The 13206-nt window shown below is 36.5% G+C and overlaps 1 protein-coding gene across 10 annotated transcripts in view; it reads left to right on the top strand.

Annotated features, from left to right (window-relative positions):
- Positions 1–13206, top strand: part of NBEA (neurobeachin) — a 726466-nt gene that overhangs the window by 127675 nt on the left and 585585 nt on the right. The gene's annotated exons all lie outside the window — the stretch shown is intronic.

Genomic DNA, 13206 nt, shown 5'->3' with positions numbered 1-13206 from the left:
TTTAACCCAAGTTATTGAAAAACTTTTATCAAACTAATGAATTTGGATTTTGCTTTCCAAAAGTCAGGTAGAGTTATCAAAACATTTGTGACCAGAGAATTGATTGCTCAGATTTATGTATTTTCCTAGACAAGTTTGGAAATATAGGTAATAGAATCTGAATAATTATTGTCTTTGATGACTTTAGATGAATTATTGATTGTTATTTTGAATGGAAATTATTATACAATATGAGGTAAACCAAGTCCCATAGCAGCTGGAACTTGCACTGGAACTCTGATGTGGGATTCCAGTGTTGCAGGCCACAGCTTAACTTGCTGCCCCATTATTTTTGAGATTGAAGTTTTCCAGGGATTAGCACTTAGATGAAGTTTGTGGAGTTAAGGAAAATTCTGGTGTATTTTTTCATACTTACATTAAGTGATTCTGGTTTATATGATTAGGAATCCACTTAATAATGCTTTTATCACATTAACAACCATGTAACAGAAATGTGGTTCTCCAGTTCCTTCAATCTAATATGCTTATGTTTTATGACCATATACATGAAATTTTTTTTGAAAATATGTATATAATTTTAAATAGAAAAGAATTTAATAAAATAACATTTACCATTTTGGGTTTGATTTAAAGAACATGGATTGTTAAAAGTGCTTTTTAAATATTCTTTCATTTTATGTATAGTGTAACAGATGAAATATAAATAATTTGCTGATGTATCATCAGTAAGTTAGGTGATAGTTTCTTTTTTTTTAAGATTTATTTTATTTGTTTGAAAGAGTTACATAGAGAGGTAGAGACAGAGAGAGAGGTCTTCCATTTGCTGGTTCACTCCCCAGATGGCCGCAATGGCTGGAGCTGCGCCAATCCGAAGCCAGGAGCCAGAAGCTTCTTCCAGGTCTCCCACTTGGATGCAGGGGCTCAAGGACTTGGGCCATCTTCTGCTGCTATCAGTGATAGAGTTTTATTCAAACTCAAGCCTAACTCATTTTAAAACTAATGTTTTAAACTATTACAGTATGCAGAACTGATAATACCTGCTTCTGTTTTGGAGTAGTATTAGATTTTAAAAAGAAATAATTGAAAGATGTGTTTTGTTTTTTGCTAGAGCATCTTGTACATTTGTAATTGGGCTGCATCTTTGTTTACTTATGATTGCCTTTCCTTTGCTATCTCATCTTTGTACTTTGCAGTGGCTTTAGTGCTTTTGTTCTCTTCAAATCCCTTTGTGGAAATAAAAATTCCAAACTATTCTTCCATCTCAGCTCTGGTGACCTCTCCTTGTTCACTCTTCTGGCACTTTATTACTTAGACCAACTTTGCTATTCTTTATAGGAAAGACTTATCCTCCTATAAAGAGGAGAAGGTAGAGAAATCCTGGAAATATGCAGATTCTTCACAGTAATCTAGAATCGGGGCATTTGTCAGTAATCCTACTTTATTAGCTGCCTGCACTGTGTGTGTGTGTATGCCTGTGTGTGTACATACATATGTTTTTATATGCGTATACATTTATATATAACCATAAAGGAGAAGGTTTTAATATTTTAACATTTGCTACCTCTCTATTGTGGAATTTGGTGGATTAGTTTTTTAAAAAATTCCAAATGTTTTCTGATTAGTTTGATCTCATTACTTTGAAGACATTGAAAAAAATTCAGCTTCAGTTTCCAGTATAATGATAACTGGTATCCCCTGAGGAAACATTGTGATAGACAACATCAAAATGAGTGTAAATGCTTATATAAGCTGGCACGAAGCTAAAAGAAATGATAGATGCCAGAATTAATTTCAGCCTGTTGCTACTCTGAAAACTTCTACTAGTTTCTGGTATCCTAAAACTTAGTGTTGTTTTCCGTTTCCATCTCCATTTTAATTAATTTTTTTAACAAATTCAATATGATTTGTAGATACACATCTGAGAGTGATAACTCTCTTCTTGCCTCCCTCTCTCTGCCTTTCACCCTTCTTCTTTCTACCTTTCTTACAATGTAAATTTAAAATACACTATGTCAAAAACTTTTGTTTTTATTTATGATATAAGGTGAACTAGAATCAAAGACCTAAGGAAAAATGGGGAGTCTGGTTAAGTACATAGCAAATAACTATGACTTTAAAACATAATACCTTTAGTAAAAATGCAATGAAAAAATATTCATTCCTGCTGTTTGAAATGCTGAGATTTTCTTGTCTTGGTTTTTTGAGTACTGAATAGAGAAAGGAAAAAAAATAAATGAACTTTGAGAATTTCTCATCACTTCCAGATCCTGACATGGGTGCTCGATAATCAGTCAGTAATACTGAGTTTATGTTTGTGTGTATTTGTACGTCCCAAAAAGCTCAAGCAGAGAGTAGTGTAATTCTATAGATCCCGTTTGCCTTTACTTGTCTTACAGGAATGAAGTTGGATTTAGTGGAAAACATATGAACCCATAGAAATCTCAAACATTTTGATTATGAATTCACAGTAAAAAACCAACAAAATACATGAGAGAATAAGAAATGATCAGAAACAATTGCCTTCCAACATAAGAAGCAAAGCCTGTGCAGAAAGCAGCCATGTACAGTAATAATGTTTAAAGAAATCTAAGAGTTTATGAAAATTTTGCCTAGGCATAAGAAACTATCAAAAATGACTAGGCAGATTTTAAAATAATTTTAATAATTAAAATATATCATTGAAATTTGAAATTAAAAGAAAGAGCCAACCACTTGATTAAATGTAGTTCAAAATTAATGACATAGAGGATAGATCTGAAAAATTTAATAAAAATCTGTCACAAGAATCATTGAAGTGAAAGTAATGTAAGTTGACCTTTGGAAGCCTGGGAAGTACAGTAAGAATCTAAACATATCTATTTAGAGCACCAGTAGGAAAACATAGAGAAAATGGGGAAGTGGTAGTAAGCATATAGAGACAGATTGTACCTTTTCCAAAAATGATACAATTACCAATTAGTGAAAGGAGACTGAATCCACACAGTTTAAACAAAGTGAACTGAGTTGTATAAGTGAAGCAGCATAACAGCTAAGAGGATGATGATGTCTCAGAAATACTGAGAAGAAAAAAAATGTTAACAAAATAATTGAAATTAGATTCTTAGATAATTGTCTTGGTCTTTATTTTTTAAATCATTTTTTTTTTATTTATTTAGAAGACTGAGTTAGATGAAGAGACATAGAGAGAGAGATACCGTCTATCCATTGGTTCACTCCCCAGTGGCCACCACAGCCAGGGCCGGGCCAGGTTGAAGTCAGGAACTTCATCTGAATCAACTATATGGGTGCACGCTCCTTAAAATTTGGGCCATATTTGCTTCTTTCCCATGCACATCAGCAGGGAGGTGGATCATAAATGGAACAGCTGAGAAACCAGCCGGCACCCATATGGGATGCTGACATTGCAGGTGACAGTTTCACAGTGCCAGCCCCTGTCTTGTCCTTTCTGTAGAATGATATTTTCAGGGCTGTCAGAGGAAAAATAGTTTTCAAACTAGAATTGAATACTGTAGTGGAAAGATCCTAAAGACCCAATGAGCCTAGCCTTTTGCTTTTCATACTTCTGTGTAATTCTGTCTCTATGAGTATGAATGAGACCTCTTAGTTGCTGCTATAGAAGAGGTTATGGGAAAGCTGATGGATATCAGTCCCAAGATTGTGTTATGTGGGTAATATAAGACTCCACTTTGCTAAGAGTCTAACTTCTGCTTTCTTTCTGGGCTTAAAGAGGGAACAACCATATTGTGAACTTCCATTGGGGAGGGTCATGTGTCAGGGAACTATATGTAACCCGTAAAACCAATGACTCCTGGTAGAAGAAAACCAGCATGCATTTGGGACCATTAGAAAACTGCAAAACAATGAATTCAACCAACAACCTGAATGGATTTGGTTGTGGATTTTTTCCCCCATTGTGAATTAGGCTTCCAGGTGAGAATGTTGGCTGATTGACACCTTGATTGCAGCCTATGAGTTTCTTAACAACAGACCTAGCTAAGTTATTGCCTGACTCCTGATGTATAGAAATAGTGAGATAATAAAAGTGTGTTGTTTTAAGCCATGCTAATTTCATTTGCAGTAATTTAATATTCAGTATTGGAAACTAACACAAATGTGGAGTAAAACATATTTAAGTGAAGAAGAGAAAAAAGACCATTTCGGATAAACAGAGGCAGGGGAACTTTGCTACCAATAGAGCCCCACTAAAGCAACTAAGCAAAGATGTACTCAAACAGTAAAAAATTAATGACCCTTGAAGGGTTGTGGGTGGAAGTAAAGCATGCAGAGATCATAGTAAATATATAACCAGATCTGAGCAATATTGACTATTAGGAAACTGGCTCAGCCTTATCTGTGGCGTGATCTGCACCTTGTTTTACATTCTATACCCTCCCCCTCCCCCCCTTCCCACCGCCATTACTGAAAGCCAGGAGGCCACGTGGCCCAAACTACCTGTGCCAAGCTCCACCCCCAACCTAATGGGATTCACTGCTCCTGCTTCCCTGCTTGCCCTCTGGCAAAGTTTTAAAAGGACCTGTTCCTGAACACTTGGCTCTCTTGGCTCTCTCTCTTGGCTCCTCTCTCTTGGCTCTCCTCTCCTGCTTACTCTCTCTGGCCTTCTCTCCTCTCTCTCTCCCCTCTCTCCCCTCCTCTCTCCTCTTTCTCTCTTACTCTCCTTTTCCCTCTTTTCCCCTTCCCTCCGGTCTGCTGGGTTTTCCCCAATAAACCCTTTCCCTTACTCTGGTGTTCGGTGTGTTTTCTGACGGCTAACATTGACTATATTCATTGTGATTGTCATATCTAGCTTCTGAGATTAAGAAAATGCACTCTTGGGGCTGGCATTGTGGGTAAAGCCACTGCCTGCACTGCCGGCCTCCCATATGAGTGCCAGTTCAAGTCCCAGCTGCTCCATTCCGATGCAGCTATCTGCTATGGCCTAGGAAAGCAGAATATGGCCCAAGTCTTTGAGCCCCTGTACCCTTGTGGGAAGACCCGGAGGAAGCTCCTGGCTCTTAGCTTCGGATTGATGCAACTCTGGCTGTTGTGGCCAATTGGGGAGTTTACCAGCGGATGGAAGACCTCTCTCTCTCTCTCTCTCTCTGTCTGCCTCTCCTTCTCTCTCTCTGTAACTCTTGAATTTCAAATAAATAAATCTTTTAAAAAAAAGGAAAATACACTCAAATATTGGACTGAGTTTCGTTTTTGATGAGTAGATGCTATTATTGGGGGTAAAATTTTATATTTTTTATTCAAAGGATGTCTTTAAATTGAATATATGGTATAAATTTCTAGGTTCATCACTCAGTAAAATTGAGTATTTTCATATTCAAATAACAAAGTTTAGAAAAATAAAAAGTGAGAGGAATTTAAAATCATCCCAAGAAAGGTAGAAAGAAAAAAAATTGTAGAAGCAAAACAAGTAATTTGAAATGTGATGGATCAAATAAATACAAACATGAGTTATCACAATAATTATAAAGGAGATAAATTCTTTAGTAAAGAGCAAAATATAATGGTTAGGCTAAGAAAATAAGAAAAACAATTATATGCTATTTGTAAATATGGACCCAAAGCATAAATACACAGCAATGTTGCATTTAAAATGATGAAAAGAATGTTGAACCAGGGAAGTGGTATGCCAAACAATTTTGGGTAGCTGTTGTTTAAAAACAAAGAGGCAGGAAAAGGAAGACAAAACAGTATAGTTTTAAGGCAGGAAATACTACTAGAGAGAATTACTGCATATTGGTAGAAATTTTTAAAATAAATTTTGTTTTCCTCTAAATGTTAATCTGATTTATATAACCACAGTATATTAGTCAAAAATAAGAATTTAATAGTGGTTCTTTACTATTATCTGAACTATGAACTTTATTTGGAATTCTAGTTTGCCAATAATATTCTGTGTACTGTTTTCCTATTGATAGCTTGAGTGTTAATTTCTAGTAAGGAGCATTTTTGAAACTTAATTTAAAAACCCTATGTTTATTTGCTTATAACTTATTTTCTTTAGAGTTCTAAACATGAAGAAAATCAAAACACAACATATCAGAAGTCTTATGAAATAAACTTTTGACCTGAATTAAGCACGCACACACACACACACACACACACACATACACAAGCACTTCAGAAAGTTCATAGAAAAACAGAATTCGAAAGTAATTATTTTGGTGTAAAATATTTTTAAAATCCATGCATAGTTTTTTAGTAATGTACATTTTCCATGAGCTACTTGGAGAAGTGTGAAGTGTCTGTATAATTCAATATCACCCAAAAGAAAATTGAAATCTAAATTTTTAACATTGTATGTCATAGCAGAAGATGTTCTTATCTTCATGAGCAAATCATGTATATCTTTGTAGCTACATATGTATTTATTATAGTGACTAAGCTATGGTAGCCAATTTATGGTTAGTTATAAGTAAATCAGCAGGCCTGGGCCATGGCTCACTTGACTAATCCTCTGCCTGCGACACCGGTACCCCAGGTTCTAGTCCTGGTTGGGGCACCGTGTTCTGTTCCGGTTGCTCCTCTTCCAGTCCAGCTCTCTGGAAAAGGAAGACCTTTCTGTCTCTCTGTCTAACTCTGCCTTTAAAAAAAATAAAGTGAATCAGCAAATTCTTGGTAGAAGATCTTTATCATATTGTGATACTTTAGGTACTGAATTGTATTTTCTTTTAAGTAGTTGTTGAAAGCATTATACAAATGAGAAACCCAAATCACTTCACATCAAGAGTTTTCTTTTGAAAAATAAATCACCTGTCTTTCCCAATAGTATTTTTAAGCATGAATAAAACTACTTATTTCTGAATTAAGGTTTGTAAAGCATTTAATGTAATACTTGACTTAATATTGACTAAAATTCTCATCCTCTTCATTTGATTAATATAAGACTTTGGGGAGCAAGTTTTTAACACTTGGGCCGTTGGGAGACACTCAGGCTAATTTATACACTACAGGTGTCGCTCCTCCTCTTCGCGGAGGAACGACACTAGACCCTGCCTGGGTTTCCTATCCGAGTCACGGCACCATTATGTCGCTCCCCCTCTTCGCGGAGGAACGACACTGAACCCTGCCTAGGCTTCCTATCCGAGTCACGGCACCATTATGTCGTTCCCCCTCTTCGTGGAGGAACGACACAGGACCCTGCGCTGTTCTTTTGTCTGCTCGGCCCTCCCCGGGTTTGCTGCTGGTTCCTCCCGGGTTGGCTACCGTCCCTCCACCTCCGTGGAGGGGCGGGCCCCCTGCCACTTTCCCCACTTCCGCGGGGGAGCAGCACACCGCCGGTCGGCTCTCTCGGGGGCTGCTCAGATGTTCCTCAGGTGTTCCTTCAGATAGATGTTCCTGGTGCATGTTGTCTCTCTCCTCCTTTATAGTTCTCTTCCACCAATCCCAACTCTGCTACCCACAACGCCGAGTACGCTGCTCTCCTCCAATCAGGAGCAGGTCCTGCTGTTTATTGGTTGAACTGGAGGCAGCTGAGTAGAAGCTGTTTCCTCCTCTCCCAGCGCCATATTGTGGTAGAGCAGATGCATAGAATAAGTCTTAATTCCAGTAACTTAGCTTAGTCCGAGTTGCTCCCAGTTGCTCCCAGTTGCTCCCCACATACAGGAGTGGTATATAACAGTAGGTTAAACTCAATTTGAAATTTGTAAGCTGACTTGAAGTTCCACTGAGATTCCAGTAGTGTACCATTACTGAAAAATGTGCTTGCTTTGTCTGCACATACTCCAGGTATGGGTCCATAAAAATTAGACTAGCATGTTTTTTTCTTATTTCTTTCTTTAAATGGTTTATTTCATTTATTTGAAAGACAGAGTTACAGAAAGGGAGACCAAAAAAAGAGAGATCTTCATCTGTTGGTTCACTCCCCAGCTGACCTCAAGGGCCAGGGCTGTGCAAGGCCAAAGCCAAGAACCTGGGACTCCATCTTTTTCTTCCATGTGGCTTGCAGGGGCCCGGGTACTTGGACCCTCTAATACTTTTCCCAGGGGCATTAGCAGGGAGCTAGATTGGAAGTGGAATAATCAGTACTTGAACTGGTGCTCAAATGCGGTACTGGTGTCATAACAGTGCTTTAACCCACAACTCCACAATGCTGGCCACATTTTCATATTCTAAAAGGAAAGGAGAGTAATATGGTTATCTTGTTAGAATTGTACTTATGAAATACATGAAATCTGTTTTCTTTATATTAATACAATTTTTTAAAAGATTTTATTTATTTATTTGAGAGGTAGAGTTACAGACAGTGAGAGGGAGAGATAGAAAGAAAGGTCTTCTGTCCATTGGTTGGTTCACTCCCCAAATGGCCGCAATGGCTGGAGCTGCGCCAGTCTGAAGCCAGAAGCCAGGAGCTTCTTCCAGGTCTCCTACGTGGGTGCAAGAGAAAGAGAGACTAAAGCCAGTATCCCAAAACTCAATCCCTGCCTTCTATGCTGGTAGCATGGACATACCATTATCTGTTGCCTCCCGCAATGCATATTAGCAGGAAGCTGGATTAGAAGGAGTGTAGTCAGGATTCAATCTGCGCGCTCTGATAGGAGATGCAGTTCCTAAACTCGCGATGTCTTTTCTTTTAAAATAACTTACTTGAGGTATCCTTTTGAAACTTCTGATTAATGTTCAGTTAGTCTTTATTTTAAGGAGGATTAGTGTATGTAATATTTTTGAAAACATAAGAAATATCACTAAAATTAATAGCACATGGCATACAGTATGCATAATTATGAATCATATGTAGAAAATTCATAAATTATTTTTTACAAAATAGACTTTACCTAGCTATTTTTGTAGTTCCATTCGTCCCTACTCAGATCAGATCTTACCCTGTGGTATGATTTTCTTTTTCCCTTGTCCTATAGATTTTGCAAAGTGATATAACTTAGGGAAATTGTTCATTTAGCAACTCTCACTTGAGGTTTCAACGTTTATAATGACAACATAAATGATTATACCAGTCTTACTCTTGAAAGCTTGTGAATAGGTATAATGTCACAAGTTTAGAAGTATAAAATATTTATAGTCAATTTGAAGTTTCTAAACCAATCTTGAAGTTCCAATGGAAATTCTAAATGTTTTATAAGCCATGGTAAACTGTGAGAAATGTGCAGTTGTAGGCACCAATTAAATTGAAATCTAAATTGATTGTTTCTGATGTGAATTCTTGTTATAAGCTAAGACCTTGAAATATCTACATCTTTGAAAAGAATTTCAGGTTTTAATTTTTCAAAATTGTAGATATACTAGTGTGTAGTCCTAAAGGCAATTTTTAAGCTAGTCCTTTGTTAAGTTTGATTTACTGTTTGTGTTAAATACATATTTTCTCTGCCAAGCAATGTTTCATCGGTCTACATTAAAAAGGCATATATGACAGGTCACTGGCATTAGATAGTATATTACTTGATGCTTTCTTACTCTGATATATTAATAAAGAATTTGAGGATAATGTATGACAGAGAACTTTTTTTTTTTTTTTTTGATAGGCAGAGTTAGACAGTGAGAGAGAGACAGAGAGAAAGGTCTTCCTTTTCCGTTGGTTCACCCCCCAAATGGCTGCTAAGGCTGGTGCTGCGCCGATCCAAAGCCAGGAGCCAGGTGCCTCCACCTGGTCTCCCATGTGCAGGGCCCAAGCACTTGGGCCATCCTCCACTGCCTTCCCGGGCCACAGCAGAGAGCTGGACTGGAAGAGGAGCAACTGGGACAGGATCCGGCACACCAACCAGGACTAGAACCCGGGGTACCGGTGCTGCAGGCGGAGGATTAGCCTAGTGTGCTCCGGTGCTGACCGACAGAGAACATATGTAACATTAATGAATATTATGTTTTGCCCTTCCTTGCAGATAATTTTTGTAATTCGTTTATTTAAATATTTAATTTTCTAGAGAATTTAGACTAAAACTAGCCACATGTTTTATAAAATATAAGGAAGTTGTTTAAAATTATTTTAGTACAGATATGGAGAGTTCTTGAAATGGAAATTTATGTTACAATTATATTTTAATTTTATATAGAAGATTTACTTTCAGTGTAGTTTAAGAAAGCAGGTAGTCTAGTTTGCCATGTTATTTTCTGTGTAGCTTGTATTTAAGTTATATTTTTAAAAGAAAATTAGAAAAGGAAGAGAGAGGATGAGAGTGAGGAAGGGCAGGTTCAGCAGGAAGTATCATGCTCTTAAAATTGTGTATATAAAATATATGAAATTTGTTCCCTTGAGGTAAATTTTAAAAAAATACTAAAAAAAGATATATTTTAAAATTTAAAGTGGTTCAGAGATGGGCATTTGGTGTGGCTGTTCAGGTGCCAGATAGGGACACCTGAGACCCACATCTGAACACCCAGGTACAATTGCTTGTTCCATCTTCTAATTCTACTTTTTCATGCCAGTGTCTCAAGTAATTGGGTTACTGTTGTTTGGCCTCCATTCTTTGCTGGCTATTGTGGGTATTTTGGGGAGTGAACCAGTGAAAAGGAACTCTTTGTTCCCGGCTGTGTTTATTTCTGCCTCTCAAATAATTCTACAAACAAATATTTAAGTGTGGTTCATTATTAGTGAAAGCCTATTTAGCACATTGATGTCATTAGTACTTCATTGTTTTGGTGAACATTTATGAGTTATTCTTTATATGCACTCAGCTATGAAGAATTAATATCTGTTGAGTTGATAAAATATTATATTTTAAGGATCCATATGAATCTTGCATAAGACCTAATAATGGTACTATGTATATTTGATTTATAATTAAATAATATTTAAATAAACTTTTTGTAGTTGTCAGAAAATACCTGTAATTTAAAATCGTTAATAAGTAATGTCTATAATTAGGAAACAAAATATTTTCTTCCCGTAAGTAAGACAGTGCTGAAAAAGAATGTTTTTTTTAAAAAAAAAAACTAGAGGGATCAGAATAATTTACCCCTTAGAAACATGCTTCATGTGTAATGTTTTCTTATAAGGTACTTGTAACTTTATGAATAAAGACTACATGAAATCATGAAAGCAAAGAAAAAAAAAACAGTGTTTTTAAAACAATTATTTCCAATTTGCTAATCAATTATTGCTATTTTTTCAGTGCATTAGGGATGAAATCGAGTATTTTAAACCATGACATTTTTTAAATCAACTAATATTACTAGCTTATGAAGCATTATTTTGTGATTTATAAAATTTTGAAATTTTGAGCAGTGAGATAATTGAGTGGGGAACAAAAGGTCTGATCCAAGTAGTGTGATTTTGTTTGTTTGCCTGCCATATGACCCAGCCTTCCCATCTCTGGGAATTTACTCAAAGGAAATAAATCAGCATATGAGAGTTCTCTGCACCTCCTTGTTTATAGCATCTCAGTTCACAATAAACAAGATATGAATGAACCCAGATGTCCATCAAATGATCAATAGATATCTGCCACATGACCAAGCCATTCCACTCCTGGGAATTTACCCAAAAGAATTGAAATTGGCATATGAAGCAGTTATCTGTACCCCCATGTTTATAGCAGCTCAACCCACAATAGCTAAGCTATGGCATCAACACGAATGTCCATCAGCTGATGACTGGATAAAGAACTTGTACATATACAAGATGTACTACTACTCAACTTTAAAAAAGAATGAAATCCTTTCTTTTGCAACAAAATGGATGCAGTTGGAGAACATTATGCTTAGCTGATCCCAGAAAGAAAAATATAATATTTTCCCTGATTTGTAATAGCTAATATGCAGAATACAAAAAAATATAATGTATATGAGCGAAGTTGACATTTTGAGATTTGATTATTGTTTATAGGTCTTTTCTATATGTTTGAGGAACAGTGCTTTTTCTACTTAGTACTTGTTGAATTCTTTATTTAACAGAGATTTAAGCTTGTGATTATGAAATAAATTCAAAATATGTCATTGTAAAGCTTAAGAAAGGAAAGAGAGGGACAGTGAGAGGTAGGTAAGGAGAAGGGGTGGAGTTATAACTATCACTATGCTCTTAAAACTGTATGTATAAAATTTGTTACCCTTATGTAAATAAAAAAATTAAAGTGAAAACAAAAAGATATTTTAATATTAAAAATTATCTTTCCATTTGAGAGGAAAAAAAGGAAAATGTGGTACATATGCATAATAGAATACTATTAGGTTATAAAAAGAATGAAATCCTGTCTTTTGCAGTAAAGTGGTTGAAACTGTAGACGACTATACTTAGTGAAATAAGCCAGACCCAAAAAGCCAAATATCATGTTTTCTTCGATATGTAGATAATATGTAGAGAACAAAAATGTCTATGAGTGAAATTGACATCCTGGGATTTGATTATTTTTTAGTCCTTATCTATATTGCTGCTGAACAGTGGTCTTTCTACTTTTCAATTCTTTATTTAGTGGAGGATTAAGCCTGTGACTGTCAAATAGATTGAAAGTGTTTCATTGCAAAAATTAAAAGGAAAAAGAAAGAAAGGGAGGGAGGGACGGGGGATGGGAAGTATCATTGTGGGCTTAAAATTGAATACATGGGCTGGCGCCACTGCTCAATAGGCTAATCCTCCGCCTGCAGCACTGGCACACCGGGTTCTTCTAGTCCTGGTCGGGGCGCTGGATTCTGTCTTGGTCGCTCCTCTTCCAGTCCAGCTCTCTGCTATGGCCCGGGAAGGCAGTGGAGGATGGCCCAAGTGCTTGGGCCCTGCACCCACATGGGAAACCAGGAGAAGCACCTGGCTCCTGGCTTTGGATCAGCGCAGTGCGCCGGCCTCGGTGCGCCGGCCACAGCGTGCCAGCCGCAGCGGCCATTGGAGGGTGAACCAATGGTAAAGGAAGACCTTTCTGTCTGTCTCTCTCACTGTCCATTCTCCCTGTCAAAAAAAAAAAAAAAAAAAAAAAAAAGAATACATGAATTACATGAAATCTGTTCTCTTTCTATACATTTTGAAAACAGAAAAAAAGAAATAGCTAAACATACTGGCATGTAAAAAATACCACCCATAACCTAAAAAATACAAATTTTTAATTATTTATGCTGCTTTTATCTTGCCACATGCCTGATCATTAACAGTTGGCATCCAGGTTTGAGTTAGATTATAGAGATTAGTCCAGAAGTAGAAAACTTAACAAATTTTGATTTGACATATTAGGTCTGCATAGTGTTTAACATTTTTAATTAAATTAAAAATTAAGCAACTTTATTCCAGATTTCATGTTTCTTTTAAGAATATTAAGAACT

Source organism: Oryctolagus cuniculus, chromosome 9 (genome assembly GCF_964237555.1).
Source record: "Oryctolagus cuniculus chromosome 9, mOryCun1.1, whole genome shotgun sequence".
Classification (NCBI taxonomy): Eukaryota; Metazoa; Chordata; class Mammalia; order Lagomorpha; family Leporidae; genus Oryctolagus; species Oryctolagus cuniculus.
The sequence above is the reverse complement of the archived record's forward strand: the minus strand, read 5'-3'. Positions and strand labels throughout refer to the sequence as shown.